Here is a 12,438-nt window from a genome sequence, read left to right on the forward strand (position 1 = left end):
ACACACACACACACACACACACACACACACACACACACACACACACACTTACCTGTTTCCTCCTTTCACTTGTAGAGAACGTTGATTTTAGCTGTACACATTTCTCACTGCACTTCACAAAACACCCATATATACAAATTCCACCAAAGAACTGAAGATAGAGATAAATAATACAAGCAGCATTCACACTATTAATATTTAAAATGTTGTCTTTGTGTTTAGCTTTTCCATTCTTAAATACTTAATATTATGACCCCCTTAATTTGGCAACGAGCTCTCTGAGACTAATATCCTTTATTATGCATCATTTCAAGCCCCAGAAGAAGTAACAAACATTTTAATTGGAATACAAAAGTTGTAATGCGAGTACAATTAGAATAAAATGTGCAATTACATTTTGAACATTAAAAAGATGTTGTGAAAAATGATCCTGCTTGTGCTTTCAAGGAAATATTTGCCAAAGAGCCTTTTGATTTTAACCAAAGATCCTCTACAGTGGCATAAACATATAGTCATTACAGTGAAGGAATGAGCAGTATGATATATTAAAATATATGCATATTCAGAGACTCCCCTTGCAACTCAATTTCTGTAGCTTCAAAAGTACCAAAATTAGATGCAGTTAAACATGATAGAATCCATAATAATGACCACCCGATCTCTATATTTTATGTATGCTTTACAGTACATGGCGATGATGTTGTGATCCGTATACATATTGGCTCAAATATCGCAGTACAAGAAGCTCAGTCTTTTTTGCCTGGAGAAATAAACGAAACAGCTCACTCTACAGCTCTGTTGCTCAATCAGTACAGGGGATCAGCCAAGGGTTTTCAAGAGGATTTTCAAGAGCAAAACAAACTGCCAGCTCCATCTTCTGCTGAATTTGCTGAAGCTGTTTAGGTGAAAAGGGAGTTCACTGGTCCCAATCAATCTTAAAAACAAAACAAAACAAAAAACCCTTCTGTTCTGGCATTTCTGAACAATTTTGAGAGAAGAGCATGCACTAAATGAAAGTGAAAGAATAAATGTCATATTCTGAGTTTTATCTTTCATGAGAGCCTGAGATTACGACTCACAAAAGATTCTTCAGTTTTTATTTAATAAGGACAAATTCTTGGACTCTCAAAGAGGTCACTAAAAAGCTAAAACACAGGTTCAAGCGGTGCCTTGACTTTTTGAACGTCAGTCCGTCACAGTGTGGGAGAGAAGTGTCTCTTAAAGCACTTCAGCTCGCTGCACTTGGTTGCTTTCAAGGAGGACTGCTAATAATGTTATACATTTTTTTGAGGTCAGTCTTATCAGGGCAATTTGTGAAAAGATTCTTCTCATAATGTGAAAAAGTGTATATAAAGAAAATGTAACTCAACAAGTACTGTAGTTAGTTGACAGACTGCAGAATTCTTGATTTTGGCATGTTAGATAACCTGATACCACTGTCACGTGTAACTGCAGTAATTATCCCCAATAAGTATTTTCTTTCTTTTACCTTTATATATCCTTTATATATTGTATGTAATATGCATGTGAACGATTTTAATCTTATTTAGGATGAGGATTAAATGAGGGTTTGGGATCGTTTGTCAGCCAGTATCAGGGTAGACGGCCCTTCTGTGTGGATTTTGCATGTTCTCCCCATATTTTTGTAGGATTTCTCTGGGGTCTTCTGTTTCCTCCCAAGTCCAAACACATGCAGGTTAGTTTAACTGTTAAATCTAGATTGCCCGTAGGTGTAAATCTGAGTATGAATGATTGTCTGTCTCGATGTGTCAGCCCTGTTATAGCCTGGCTACCTATCCAAGATGTACCCAGACTCTCCCTCAGTGTCAGCTGGGATAGGCTCCAGCCCCCCAGTGACCCTTAAGGAGATAAGCGGTTATAGATAATGGATGGATGGAAATACAAATCCTTCCAGGTTTAAGGTATGTATGTGAAAAAATGGCACTTGCAGATGATATCCTGGCATCACCTCTCCATTTAACAGAAAAATCTCAGCACTATAAAGATGAAATGCCGATAATAACTCCAGTAGGCTAACTGTTGCTATGCTTACGCACAGTGTAAACAACCCATCAGCTTTATAAAGTTACCGTGTATTCTTGAGGTGACTCTCTTTATGCTTCAATATGATTGCACATGTCAAAGTAGTAAGGAGAATCTTGCGCAGTGTTGACTAACAAGAAGGACTCATCTGTAATGGTTCAGTCTACATTAGGTGTGTGATGACTCATGCAATTTCTCAGGTTTGCTGAAAGTGGCCATTTGACAGAGCTTTTCTCCACAAAGAAAATAATAGGCTCTCTGTATGCTCCCTGAATGCACTGAACATAGTGATTCATACATGGGCCAGTCCTGAAATCTCCTACTGGTTCTTTGAAGCAGTGTAAAGGACAAATACCATGTAAGTCAAATAAAGATACAGGTCTCGTAACTCTTTGAGGAAATGATTGTTTTGATTACAGAATATATGTAAGTTATTTTCTTGAGTCATCATTAAGTTTAGAAAAAGTCAGTAATGAAACAATTTCTTGCAGCCTAAGGCAACTTATTCAGTGTTGTGTTTTCCTCTAAGAACCCCTAAACTCCTAAAAAATTATTTCGGTGACATCAAGTCCTCCAATCCATATGACCACATGAATCGTTTGTTCCTATCCTGTCATATGACCTATTGCATCGTTACCCAAATTAGTGCCCCCACTGGTTAGTTTAGATTTAGGAGAAGAATCATTGTTGGGTGTTGTCACATTACACACTTAACATCACATGATGACGTGACATTATGTGAGGTCAAGGATGCAACATAATGTTACACACATACATACAGTACAGGCCAAAAGTTTGGACACACCTTCTCATTCAATGCGTTTTCTTTATTTTCATGACTATTTACATTGTAGATTCTCACTGAAGGCATCAAAACTGAATGAACACATGTGGAGTTATGTTATGTAATAACTGAAAACATGTTTTATATTCTAGTTTCTTCAAAATAGCCACCCTTTGCTCTGATTACTGCTTTGCACACTCTTGGCATTCTCTCCATGAGCTTCAAGAGGTAGTCACCTGAAATAGTTTTCCAACAGTCTTGAAGGAGTTCCCAGAGGTGTTTAGCACTTGTTGGCCCCTTTGCCTTCACTCTACGGTCCAGCTCACCCCAAACCATCTCGATTGGGTTCAGGTCCGGTGACTGTGGAGGCCAGGTCATCTGCCGCAGCACTCCATCACTCTCCTTCTTGGTCAAATAGCCCTTACACAGCCTGGAGGTGTGTTTGGGGTCATTGTCCTGTTGAAAAATAAATGATCGTCCAACTAAACGCAAACCGGATGGGATGGCATGTCGCTGCAGGATGCTGTGGTAGCCATGCTGGTTCAGTGTGCCTTCAGTTTTGAATAAATCCCCAACAGTGTCACCAGCAAAACACCCCCACACCATCACACCTCCTCCTTCATGCTTCACAGTGGGAACCAGGCGTGTGGAATCCATCCGTTCACCTTTTCTGCGTCTCACAAAGACACGGCGGTTGGATCCAAAGATCTCAAATTTGGACTCATCAGACCAAAGCACAGAGTTCCACTGGTCTAATGTCCATTCCTTGTGTTTCTTGGCCCAAACAAATCTCTTCTGCTTGTTGCCTCTCCTTAGCAGTGGTTTCCTAGCAGCTATTTGACCATGAAGGCCTGATTCGCGCAGTCTCCTCTTAACAGTTGTTCTAGAGATGGGTCTGCTGCTAGAACTCTGTGTGGCATTCATCTGGTCTCTGATCTGAGCTGCTGTTAACTTGCGATTTCTGAGGCTGGTGACTCGGATGAACTTATCCTCAGAAGCAGAGGTGACTCTTGGTCTTCCTTTCCTGGGTCGGTCCTCATGTGTGCCAGTTTCGTTGTAGCGCTTGATGGTTTTTGTGACTCCACTTGGGGACACATTTAAAGTTTTTGCAATTTTCCGGACTGACTGACCTTCATTTCTTAAAGTAATGATGGCCACTCGTTTTTCTTTAGTTAGCTGATTGGTTCTTGCCATAATATGAATTTTAACAGTTGTCCAATAGGGCTGTCGGCTGTGTATTAACCTGACTTCTGCACAACACAACTGATGGTCCCAACCCCATTGATAAAGCAAGAAATTCCCCTAATTAACCCTGATAAGGCACACCTGTGAAGTGGAAACCATTTCAGGTGACTACCTCTTGAAGCTCATGGAGAGAATGCCAAGAGTGTGCAAAGCAGTAATCAGAGCAAAGGGTGGCTATTTTGAAGAAACTAGAATATAAAACATGTTTTCAGTTATTTCACCTTTTTTTGTTAAGTACATAACTCCACATGTGTTCATTCATAGTTTTGATGCCTTCAGTGAGAATCTACAATGTAAATAGTCATGAAAATAAAGAAAATGCATTGAATGAGAAGGTGTGTCCAAACTTTTGGCCTGTACTGTACGTTACTTTAAATATCTCAATGTTGACTTGTGGTTACACACAGGACACAAACTGCAGTCTCCTGGTTCAGAGTCTTTTGTTTGTTTGACCCACTGGTAACAGATTTATAATAATACCTAAATGCCAGATACCGAGATGGCACATTCATTGGAGTTGCTCACCTTAGCTTCCAGCTTTACTTCCGTGACATGCAGTTCACTGAATATGTGCAGTACTGTTTCTCCCGCTGACCCCGCCCGAAAGTTCTGGCTTTGCTCGTAGACTTTACATTATGGTGATGGTCACAAATTTTTAAAATTATTTCTCTCGGCTCTAGGGAAGTTTTACAAATATAAAACCTTCATGGATCAAACATTCATAATAGAAAGAGTCATAATTGGTCTTGTTTGCAGTTTGAGGTGTCCTATCAACGGTTTTACAGACATTTTTCTCACAGTGGAAAATTGGGTAAAATGCTTTTTGGGCTGCAGGGGATTTTTTTGCTGCAATACAGCGAGTGGCCACTGGGAAAAACTGTCTGCAAAGCTGAACGGCATTCCAGTGGGCCTGGTCAGTCACCCTGACTGCTTTCCAATGCGGGCTTTGTTGCTCTTTAATTTCATCCCCCGACTTCCTGCTTTGCTCCCCTCATAAATACTACGGCCTCTAGAGGTCGTCGCCTACACTAAACGCAAATATGGGTTGTAATAAGCTGCTTGTACAAAATACCTCTGGGGTCATTTTCTGGGGAAACAGTCTCCACAGGGAAGAAGCTGGAACAATTGTTTTGCAATTACTGCTTGAAAAATTACTGAATCAAATAACCAATTATCACATTTGTTGCAGATTCATTTTCTGACAATTGACTTATTGATTAATCTATTAACTGTTGCAGCTGAGAAAGGACAGTTTAAGATCTGTGGCCATGAACCTTTTCTGCCTTCTGATGGATTAAAAAGAAGCAATGTCTGTTTCTGACCACTCATTGCAGGTGAATAGTTCAACCAATGAGTGATTTTTTACTTTAAGATTATCATAGATCTTGAAGGATTTTTGGAGAGCCCAGTGAAATTACCAGGCATCTGGTAAAACTTTAGGAAACTTGAAGTTGAACCCTCCCTGAAATCAAATAAAGCAATAATCTCACACCACCATTCACTCCAGGAAAAAAAAAACTGTCCATCGAAGAGGCAAAGATCACTCCTAGCTCTAGTTTATCAAAACCATGATGCCTCAGATGCATCTCAGATTACCATGGCAATAATTGGCACTACCTATCATCCTCACCCTCTCTGCACCACCACTGCATCTCAGACTAAGATCCAAAGAAACCTAGGAGCCTCGTGTGAACAGACAGGTCATCAGATGAGCCACGGCTGGCATCTCGTCAGCTCACACAAACATCAACTCCGTTCCATGAGAGGCAGAAAAGATCACTGGAAACAACACCAGGGGCTTCTTCAGGTAACTCCCATGTTTCTTCCACTTCTCTGCTCTCTTTTGATTATGACTGAGAAAGACCTCCACGGCTACCTTGCAACTGTTTGGAGCCATTTGTCTACTACCCACTCACCCCAGTATTTCCCCAGGCTGATTTTTTTGGTCCTGGTAGGTAACCTCTTCCCCCCTCTGCACACACCTTTACAACTCCTGTCTCTTTTTCCTTGTGTTTCTTGGTACTCTTTGAGAGTTTTTTTTTGTTGTTGTTGTTTGTAGATTAGAAATTCTCAAGTTTAGGTGTGAGATTGGATATTAGATAAAGTTTGATTACAAATGACTATGTTTAGGTAATGGTATGGTTAGGTTTAGATTAGGTCTCAATTAGGATATGTCTTTTATCTCCTCCCTCCCTCCTTTACATTAACAGGATGGGATCCAAAACGAGGAGCCACAATGAGAATCAAACAAATATTTGATAGATTTTGACATCTGGGTGTAAATCACTTATTACAGTGCTGTTGAGGAAAACTGACTCCGCTACATTATAACTATATTGAAGTATGGAGATTAGGGTATTCTTAAGGGGCCAGTAAAGCCAGAATAGCTTCTGCAGACCTTACTCCACCCACACCACTTTCCAAAACCAATAACCCAACATTCACACTCACTTCACGCCTTGATCGGCCAGCTGTGCGGAGGTAAGAAAGGAGCCAAGGTTTGAACTCAGCTTTTTTTTTTTTTTAATTTATTATGCAACTATTTGTGAACAACCCAGTGCAACACTATGAATGCCTTCCAGGAGAAACTGTCTGTACACCATCTCTGTATTTAAACAATATCTCTCACACGCTCCCCCTCACTCTGCCTTTGAGTGCGGTCAATCGGAACAACTATAAACACTTTTGATTTCTGTCATAGTTAAACAGCATGTTTTGGGTGACTTCCAACCACCTGAATTAAATCTTGAACCAGCATCTTAAAACCGACAATTAGCTTGTGTAACTATTGAGTGCATTTACACTGTCTCATCCCTGAAGGAGGAATGAGCAACTGCTACATTACCTCTTGGCTTGAAAAAAAAGTCTCCTGCCTCCTACTCAAAGAAAATAGCACCAGTGTCATTGTTTATTTATTGTGTCTGGGTGTTTTAACACTGTAATGTCACTCACTCTCAGTGGGTAATTTCTACCAGTGCTTGCTGACACAAGCTTAAAAAATAAATCTCAAGTCTAACTTGATTCACAGTGATTCTGACACGCATGATAAATATAATAATATGCAGTCATTCTCATGGCGTGCATACTTCATTACATTACTGCATATTATCTGCATATTTTAGATCAGGCTTCTGCATGTTTGCTTCTTCCACCTCATGATAAACAGATTACTGTAAATTACACATGTACATCCACACATACATCATCTTCCTCAGTCTCGAAACCAACTCATGGCTGTGAGGTAGTAGAGGCACATAATATGCCTTTGTCGACACTACCTGCTTTCTCAGTCTGTATTCGTGCCGTTCTGTTCTGTATTCTGCATCTGTACACTCCCCTCCACCGCTGTCACAAGCCATTTTCCCCATAGGAACTATTAATGTGTGAATGTTATTGTCCTGGCTTCTGTTCAGCTCATCCACTCACAGCTGCCGGTGCCACCTGATGATCAAGAAATCTGCAAACAGTGGTTTTACAGGCAATCGTAAAAGTAGTGCATTTATCATGCCTAAGGCAGCGCTAATCTCAGATACATGTGATCGCCGCTATATAAAGTTAGTGATAAATACATACATGTTAATTCTGTCTTGAATGTGACTTAGCCAAACATGACCTCAGTATATCTCATCACTTCATAACTCAGTGTAATGACTGATGGCTGAAAGGAGTTCTGATGCAGTATATCAGACAACGTGCAGCAAAATGGATTCTAAGGAACTATGGAGTGTATAAATTGCCCATTCATGCCGTCAGTTCAATATCCTTTGTAAGGACCCTGAGCCAAGAGTCGGCCGTTGGTCAGTGTCAGGGCCCTAGGCACTAGTTGGGCCTTGTTGGCCCTTGTCACCTGTTTTTTGGCCAATTCACCATGTTGAATGTACTTCGGAGCCGACAGTGAGTGTTGGTTAGAGACATCACTTTGACTGGCAGTTCAGCTCAGTGCACTAGAAGAGAAATACAATAAGCAAAGCAAACAAATGGCTAAAGCCAAGAGGGCGTAAGATTGAAACTTGTTATATCAAGTAAGATTATTATTAAGCCATTGAGCTCTTTAGCAGAGATGGTTCACAATTGTTGTTGCTGTCCGCTGATGCACGGTAGATATCATTCATTCTTTTGACATCAGGTTGTGTTGTTAATGTGCTAACTGTCTCACTAGCCTCTTGAATCCATCCTGCCAGTCTTCCAGTTTCCCTTTTTGAATGAGGAATACAGCTGACCACAAATGCCTGCTGGTATGAAGAGTTACAGTATTTCCTCTCACTCAGGCTAGTGGGCTGTTTGCTGGAGTCTTTGCGATGTGTTCAACTGCAACTTTTTGACCTAGAGACAGGCAACATGAGGCAATGCAAGAATCTGCCTTTGTTGCTACAAGTTTTTTGGTGTTGATTTGGTGTGCCTATATCAACTTAGGAGTAAATTTACTCTCTCGTGCTTTTTTCTTTCTTGCTTTTTCAGAGGAACACTCAATTTATACACTGGGTATACTGACTGATTTCTCAGTGACTTGTGTTCTAATAATATCAAGCTTTTGTGACTATGTCTTACATCAAATGAATAAGAATGCAACAGGCCTTGCTTTACCCATGTACTTTCAAATGCATTTTTACTCTCCAGAAAATCAGACACGGATCTATTTTGTCATATGTACATACAGCACATGTTCCTTCCAGTTCTTTTAAAATTGAAGCAGAAGTCAAGGACTACATTGGCCACAAACTCTGGTTTCACCAAACACAATCAAGAGCTTCTTCATTTGCAGTGTTTGACAAGCTCCACTTCACATGGTGAGACGAGGGCATTTCAGCTTAGTGGTGCAATTACACAGAAGAGCTATGTTATATTGTATCACAGTATCATTAACATTAATCAGCAATTGACCTTTTACACTGTTGGCATCATCTGCAGGAATTCAGCCCGCTCTCTTTTTGTCCAAATCATTCATTTAATGCTTCTTTTGCAAGAGTGTAAATCAATTTTGACATAGTCTGTGGCATCTAAGTTTGAAAATGGGGTTCCTCAGCGCTAAAATGTAAACATACTAAATTTAATTATACACTGAACAGGCTGTCATGATACAAAAAACATTTCTTTGTATGTTCCAGACCACTAAAGCATTAATTGTGAACTTTTTTTTCATGGAATTAGCAATGAAAGAGTTTCTGTCTGAGGCTAGTCTGAGTAACAACGACATAGCTTGATCCATTAGCTATGCAACATAATACTCATAGCACCAATACCCTTTCAAGATGAGTTCATTCTTTGCACTTTAATATCAAAATGTCATTTCAGGTCTTTTTTTCTTTTTTTTTTTTTTTTTATTTTGCAGGCTGTATGAGATGGGCAGTGTCAGGATAAAATGGATTAATAAAAAGGAACTTTTCAGTACTTTTGTGCAACTGTCTAAAGCTCTCTGGGTCTCAGTGTTATCAAACCCCATTCATTTAGTCAACCTCATTCATCTGGCACATAATTACAGAAAAATGATGACAAGTATGTCAAAATCCTACATGACTCAGGTCAAGTGATATAAAGCGTGCATGATGTAACAGCATATTCTAAATGCCACCTTTCTGTAAAGCATTTGGGTCCCAGTATAACAATTACTGGTAAAAACTTTTAACAAATAAACACACATGCACAGTTAGTAGCTGTGGACACATGAGAATGCACACCCACTCGCACACACTCGCTCTGCTTGATGGTCTGTTCCTCTTCCTTGTAAAAGTATTCTGTCAAACAGTTTGTCCTGAAACAAGCCACCAAGGAGAATGAAACGTGATGATGTTCGATTTTTACTTTCTATAACAACAAGCTCAACGTCATAATAGCTGCTCAGATTCTGACCAGGACACAGAACCAAACATAAAATTACATAAAAACTGGGCCCTGAAGGTAATTCGATCCAAAATGGAGTTTTTACGGTGTAATGCGGCTTTATTGTCGTGAGCTGCCATTAATTTTCATTGCCAACAACCATTTGAAGGCACTTTAGTTTTTGAATTTAACATGCCAGTGGCCCGGTTGGGTTGGGTGAGCATGGTGTGCGCAACTCATGAGAGAATTGACCATTTTGAGCATCTCAGTCATTAATTCAGCGTAGTCAGTTGCTCTTGCTCTGGTGAATTGTGAATGAGACATTTAACAAATCATAAGAAAGAAACTGTCCTGTCATGCTGGAGCACTGTTACCGTGAGTGTGCAATCAAACCGCTGTGTAATCCTGGTAGAACCAGCAGATTCTAAAAAACGTATAATTTTTCTCTGTTAATCTTTTTACAAAGCAAATTAAATTCTGAAAAATGAGTCAAACTCTCCATTTACATCTTTGTGCATAGTGAGGCCTGTCGCTGTAAAGCCGAAAGCAGAGACAGAAGGATTTATGAGGCAGCAGCGAGCTGTAGAGTTGCTTTATTAGCTGGCAGCCATCTTTTGTGGGCAGGTGCTCGGCCGTGTTTTTACTGCCATTGCTCTCCTCCTCCTGCTCCTCCTCCGCCATTCCTCCCTCATCATTCTGGCAAACCCTTTTGTCCTTGTCAAGGACAATGGTAAGTCTCTCTTATTTGTGTGAACACATGCACAGACACACATGAAAGGGCTGCAAAAGATGCTTTCTAATCTACAAAGACAGGTTGAATTCAGCCAGGTTCAAACAAAGGTATAGAAGTTGTTGAGTCAGAGATTTTGATTTAGTACTATAAATATACAACAGTCCATTATTAGCCCCAGTGGCACAAAAAGCAACATGTCTCTTTCTTCCTCCTTGAGGCCCCATGCTGTGCAATTACAGTATGACTTTTGTTTTTAGTCTTACCCGAGACTAAGAAATCATGTGGAACAGATGTCATGTTTTATGCCTGGTTCACACTACACAACATTTTTTTTTCTGTTTGACAGTCACTATGTCAGATTACGCGATTGTGGAGTCATCAAATCCTGCCATGACTTGGCCGACAGACATGACAGACTACACAATGGTCAACACCAATCATCCCCGGATGTCTTTCACATGCATGATGTCATCAGGCTATTCTTGTCCTATTTTCATTATTATTTCTATTATCTCAGTCAGTGTGTCTGTTCATGTCCCAGCCGAAATGTTGTTGTAGTAACATAGAAAGCACCACCAGATGGCAGTAGTTACATTTGAAGGACTGCATGCAAACATGCAAGTCACTGAATCCTCCACAAGAAGTTCCTGCAAATGTTTCACAATCAAAGCATGTTTAGAAAATGAAGGGGTATTAATTTTATACAGATACAGGAAGTGTTGAGTTTGAAATGAGGGTGCGATGCATTAACTTTTTCAAGGCAAAGCAGATCAAAAGTAAAAATATAAAAATAAAGAAGGAATAATAAATAACAGCCAGTTCATAATGTAGTCTGGTTCAAGTGAAGCTGGTAGCCTCTGCAGTTGACGAAGTTGGTGAGTAAAAGCTGCACCACTATTTTTTAATTCTATTATTTTATATCCTCCATTATAAAGAAGTAACATTCTTTGTTAGCTTGATGCTAATGGCAGTACTCACTGGGTTGCTCAAGTGCCTCTGCTGTTTCACGCCATCATTTTTCCCTTTTTACTCTCGTGGTAACATCCCTAGAGGAAATATCAAAAACCCTGGGGTGTTGTTGCTGTACAGCAGATTGCTCTTTGCTTCTATTGGTCAAAGTAACGGCTGTGACGGGAGCAGTCGTGGACAACAAAAAGAAAATCAAACATGCTAGAATTTCTGTTGGAACGTCATGAGGCATCACAGATGTGGTGTTGGTTGTCGCCTACTATGACACTCCACAAGAGACTAAATGGATTAACATGTACAACACTAATTGTCGTTCATCGGAGCCAACACTGTACGACGCTGAGCAAGAATGGCCACCATCTACACTCACCTACAAAAACAAATCTGTTTCTACTTTGTATAATCTGGGTTAGCTGAGGTAATGCTTGTTCACATGGGGATGAAGTAATACTGTTGTAACTTAATCTCAAATGACTCAGCATTGGCTTTCTGTATTTCAAATCATACATTTTGTTTAATGACGAAAGAAATGTGTACATAAAGCTGTCTTTCAGCACTGTTCACTTAATTAAGGGGACACTTTTAAAAGGAAATTAACATAAGATGAGCTGTAAACAGTAAATCATCAGGCTAAAACTTTATACCCAGGGAAGGAGTAAGGACACTCATCATCCCATTAGTTTATTGCCTTATCTGTAGGGTAATTTAAACCAATTGCTTCAGGTCCAACGTTGTCATCCGCTGTGAGGAGGTTGTGCTTGCCAAATGAGGTGGTAGGTGCTACAGTACACTCTCAATTGTCTATGGACAAGCAGCAATATAAGAATTACGACTCCTCTTGGTGGGT

The sequence above is a fragment of the Epinephelus fuscoguttatus genome, linkage group LG2 (assembly GCF_011397635.1).
Source record: "Epinephelus fuscoguttatus linkage group LG2, E.fuscoguttatus.final_Chr_v1".
Taxonomy (NCBI): domain Eukaryota; kingdom Metazoa; phylum Chordata; class Actinopteri; order Perciformes; family Serranidae; genus Epinephelus; species Epinephelus fuscoguttatus.